Consider the following 5,762-nt stretch of genomic DNA (forward strand, 5'->3'; position numbering starts at 1 on the left):
AGTTTATCCCCTTAGTTTTCTACCTTATTTAGAAGTGCATCCCCATAGTTATTTTGTATCTTATTTAGGAGTCTTTAAATTTTTTTCTTACTTGTATATATATACAAAAATATTGTACAAAATATCGATCAATCAAGAAATGTTGAAGAAATCTCTTCCTCATTCTTTTGTCTTTCTTTTCCGTAATTCTTTTAATTCCCTTCAATTCTTACATGGTATCCTTTCAATTCACCCTCTTACCCATCATCATCTTGGTAGTATTAAAGATGGAACAAATCTTCTACCAATTCATTCATCTTGGTAGTATCCATAATTTATGGAACAAGCTTACTAACTTGATCCTCGCCAGCCTCATCAATTAATCCCTTTCTCCTTTAATTTTTTTAATGTAGGGATTCATTATTTTCTACTTTTACAATTTCATCTTGTATAATTTTTAAATTTTTTCCTTATAATATTGTGTTTTGAATCATTATATTTTTGAAATCTGAAGTTTTGTTAAGAGTCCTGGTAAAAAATTACTGATTTTGTTCAACTTCACTCACCAATCAACCCGCTCCAATAGATAAATCACCCTTTGTAGTTCTTTTCAAGACCGTTCCTAACTATTCTAATCTCAAATATTTTGAATGTCTATGTTTTGTTTTCACTCCATCCTCTCAAAGATCTAAGTTGGCACTAAGAGCCACTGCATGTGTTTTCTGGGATATCCACAAGGGAAGAAAGGTTATAAAGTTTTGATTCTTGATACTAAGAAAATCATCATTTCAAGAGATGTTGTGTTTTATGAAAATATTTTTCCTTTTGCTTCTTCTAAATCTAATGATTCCTACTTTTCTGTTCATACATCAATCCCAATTGTTGATTCTCATAATAATGTTGACACTAATCAAAGCATCTCATCTCTATCATGTATCGCTTCTACTTTGCCTCTTGCATCATCGTTGTGGAACAGGTATAATCTTCTGTTCCTATTGTCATAAACCAGGTACAATCTCATGTTCCTTCATCTTTCATGGATCAGGTACATCCTCCTATTCCTCCCACAAATAATATTTTCTCACTTAGGAAATCAATTCGGAAACATAAAATTTCTAGTTATTCAGAAGATTATATTTGCAATTTTGTACACTTGACTAATGTTAGCTCTTCTTGTTTTTCATCTCATATCTATCCAACCTCTCTTTCTATAACAAATCTATCTTCCAATAATCAACATATGCTAAATTATTTGTCTAATATTCAAGAACATGTCAATTATAATCAAGCTGTGTTACACAAGGGTTGGAAAGAGGCTATGGACAAATAACTTCGGGCTCTTGAGTGGAACAACACTTAGAACATTATCCAACTACCTCCAGGTAAAAAGGCTATACCTTGTAAGTGAGTTTATAAAGTCAAACAACATAGCGATGACAACATTGAAAGGTTAAAAGCTATGTTAGTGATTATAGGAGGCATTCAAAGGGAAGGTATTAATTTTAATGAGACTTTTTCTTCCGTTGTCAAAATAACTACTATTTGATGTCTTTTATTTACAGCTGTCAAAAAAGGTCGAGGGCTCTATCAATTGAATGTTAATAATGCATTTTTACATAGAGATCTTCATGAGAAAGTCTACATGAAGTTCTTTTATGGGACAGTTCCACTATCACTATCTCATGTTTGCACGCTTAAGACGTCTATATATGGGCTTCGTCAGGCCTCTAGACAATGGTATTCAAAGCTCACGACTGCTCTTAATTTTAAAGGGTTCACTCATTCTCTTAATGATTATTTCCTATTGTGAAGAAATTTGACTGATCTATTTCAATAGTAGCAGTATATGTCGTTGACATTATTTTAAAAGGTAATGACAATGTAGAGTTGCACACATTGAAAGTACTTTTACATGAGGTGTTTAGAATAAAGGATTTGGGAGATTTACACTTTTCTTAGGCATGGAGGTATTGAGGGAACCTCATGGCATCATACTTTCACAACGAAAGTTCACAATTTATCTCGTAAAGAAATCTGATGTCACACATATGTCACCCATTTCATATCCTTTTGATCCTACAGTAAAGCTAAGTTTAAATGATGGAGATGTGATTCCTAATCCCAATGTATATAGATATCTCCTTGAAAGTTAGATTATCTTACTTACACAAAATTGAATCATGCCTTCACTATTTAACATCTTAGTCAATTTATGCAAGATCCTCATCTACCTAATCTCACTGCCGCATTATGTGTTCTTCGTTACTTGTCCAAGGATCTAGGTTTAGGCCTTTTTCTCAATGCCTATTCTTTTTTTTCAGTTGCTTGCTTTTTTGTGATTAGAATTGGGGAACATGTCTAAATTCAAGAAAATCCGTTAGTGAATTTTATATCAATTAGGGGCTTTCCAATCTCTTGGAAGTCAAAGAAGCAAACATCTATTTCTTTTAGCTCCAATGAGGTTGAGTATCGTTCTATGAGGCGCGTGGTTGCCGAGCTTACATGATTGGTCCGTCTCTTCCAAGATCTCTCCATTCTAATATCATTGCCCATGCTTCTTTATTCAGATAGTCAGGCAGCAATACACATTGCTAAGAACCTTGTGTTTCATGAAAGAACAAAACATATTGAGATTGATTGTTATTTTGTTCGAAAAAGTTATTACATGAACTTATGTCACTTTCATTTATTCCATCTTCTTCTCAATTAACTGATCTATTCACAAAATCACTCACTGGTCCTCTTCATCATAGTTTTTTGGGTAAGTTGGGTGTTCATTCGTTCCCTTCAACTTGAAGGAAGGGTGTTGAGATACTATATTTTGTTCATTGTACCGGATTGGTTCAACTGTTTCATCATTTGTCTACTGTAGTCTCAACATTATTCGATGATGGATTAAGTGCCTTGGTCCTGTGTTAATAAGTTGATCTCATTCCAAATTCAGCAGATCATGACACATATTATTTTATTTCTTTTGTACACCTTAGGTAACTATTTTATATGTCCTTATTAAGTAGAATCTCCTACCTTAATTAGAAGTCTATCCCCTAGTTTCCTACCTTATTTAGAATTGTATTCCTATAGTTATTTTGTACCTTATTTAGAAGTCTTTAAGTTTTTCTTACTTGTATATATATACAAAAATATTGTACAAAATATCTATCAATCAAGAAATGAGAAGAATTTTTTTTTTTGCATTCTTTTGTCTTTCTTTTCCGTAATTTTTTTAATTCCTTTCAATTCTTGCATGATGTAATGTTGATGGAAAGTCATCATGATTTGGCCACAAACACCATAAGTTTTTGCTTACTTCCATCAGAGCTCATCCAATAAATAATCCTTCAGCTTGCCTTGTCGGAGATTATACAACTAAAACTTGTCAATAAGTCTTTTTTCTCTATTATTTCTAATTGGGATATCGTTCGCAATTACAATCATCAATCAAGATCCACCACATGGTTGTTCTTCTATAAGAAATGGTGGCTCCATGAAGCCATTCTCTATGGCTTTCACAAATTGTTACAACCAGTGGTTCAACATATTAATCGCCGATTTATTGAACAAGTGGTTCCATCAAGGGAAGATGTCTACTTTTTGACTGCTAATGCTAATATATTCCTCTTCGCTTTAAATAATAGGCAAGAAGTCACGTCAGTTGATATAATGACTAGGATGGTGAAAAAGATCCCTCCAAGTTCGTTAGGTTCACGTGGTACATCATCATGGTGAAGATACGGTATGAGATTATTGTCTTGCCCTTGTAATTCCCAGCATTTTAGATTTTTGTTTGCTGAATTACATAAAAGTTGTCCAACTTTATTTCAGTATAATTCAAGAGTTGAAAGATGGTATTTTACCCAAGCAATAGCGATTACCCAAGAGTAGGGAGATAATTTTATTTTTTTAAGTGCATCTAATGGATGGAACAAAAGTGTTATCATAAGCGTGCGACCTGATCAATGCAACAATAGTTTAGTTGTCATCTGACCAACATTCATCACATGAGGGAACAGGGAAGATTGATTAGCCACTGGATTTTGTTGGGGAAATGAAATCGACATATTACACATGTACGGTGATGGGAATATAATGACTATTAAATCAGATAAAGCGAATAAAACAGTTAGAAAAATAAAGAGAGTAGAGTTATGGGGGTTGAGCACAAATGGAAGGTATTGGGAATTCATATCAAGGGTGCCAAATGAGTTGATTGTTGATAAAATAAGCAAGCCATATGGTGCCATGACGGGGTGTATGCAAAAAACTCAAGGGGTAACAAAGGCAATTTTGATGACCAATCTTGAGGGTACATGGGGAACAATTTGGTTAAGCTATAACAAAAAGGACAACCATTGGGAGTGTCTTCCATTACCGGATTGCAACATGATAGGCTCCAACCTGGCTGTAGTCACATTCTTCTTTGGTTTAACCTTGACCTAAGAGATATTATAGTATTCATAATTGCATTTTCAATGTCATATCATCAAATAGTTAAACCATACTGAAGCTGTAAAATATTCACCCCCCAAATATTTTCTTTATTAGTTTTTGTCAAGCGATGCATTGTGCGCCTCGTATCAATGAACATTAGTTTTTAAGCACCATCGGAATAATATAAAAAAATATGCTTAAATAGTAAAATAGAACTTGATAGAAATAAATTAAATTTCCTAAAAATGATAAATGTTTTATTATCAATTATGTTTTGCTAGCTCACTAAACGAAGAAATCATATTTTTATAGAATATCCAACTATTTTAAATATTAATGAAAACATGAATGCAAACTAAATATTCATTGGCACATCACCCAAGGTCACCTATTCTACCCTTGATTTAATCACGTATAATTAATTATTACAGACTTTGTACTTAAAATGATAAATTTAACTGTATGCATATTCGTGAATATTTTTTGTTTGGAATTATCAATTAAAAATAAGACGTACAAAATATACAACTACTCATTTGAATTTAAAATATAGAAAGAGGCAAAAAATGACCCTACATTATCGCAAAAGGTCTAAATATATCATTTATCCACTTATTTTACTAAAAATATTTCTTTGGTTATATTTTTGGTTCAATTATACACTTTGACTAAAGGTCATCCTAAATTTTAAATCCAAGTGATATTTTATTACAAGTCCACTTTTAAACTTCGATTCTAATTGAATAAATTTATCCATCTAGACTTAGAGCCTATTTGGATAGGATTAAAATCTGATCAAACCAACTTTTAATCTCCTTTTTAGCTTTTTAAGGTGTTTGGTAAAATTAAAAAACGCTTACAAAAAGCTAAAAACTGATTAAATGAATCAAAAAGTGAGAAGCTGGGCACCCCCAGCTTTTTGCTTCTAAGATTAAAATTCTTTTAGGTTTGGCCAAAATATTTACCTTTTTATCCCTTATATTTCCCTCCAATTTCAAAAATATCTTAAACATGTAGCCCTTAAATATATAATTTTTTTTCTCTTTGTCGCTTCTCTTCATCTCTTCCCTCCAATTTTCTCTCCATCTTTCTTCTTTGCTTTCATTGAATTAATCATTACATCCGAGATTTGTTCAAAAAATTTATTTTAGAATTTAAAATTATAAATAATTCACCTTATTTATGATGTTAACAGCTTTAAGAACATTTAAGTCATTTTAACAACAAAAAAGTGCTTAAGATTACTTGTTTACCAAACACATCAATAATTTTTTTCAGTTTCAGCATTTCTATCTAAACACCCATCTGCTTAATTTATAAGCACTTATTCTAAGTTTTTAATCACTTAAGTT

At 32.0% G+C, this 5,762-nt stretch overlaps 1 pseudogene; it reads left to right on the top strand.

The window, feature by feature from the left end:
• Positions 1–3,234: 3,234 nt before the first annotated feature.
• On the top strand, positions 3,235–4,419 carry LOC124886541 (annotated as a pseudogene).
• The last annotated feature ends 1,343 nt before the right edge of the window (positions 4,420–5,762 follow it).

This window comes from Capsicum annuum, chromosome 8, assembly GCF_002878395.1.
Source record: "Capsicum annuum cultivar UCD-10X-F1 chromosome 8, UCD10Xv1.1, whole genome shotgun sequence".
NCBI classification, from domain to species: Eukaryota; Viridiplantae; Streptophyta; class Magnoliopsida; order Solanales; family Solanaceae; genus Capsicum; species Capsicum annuum.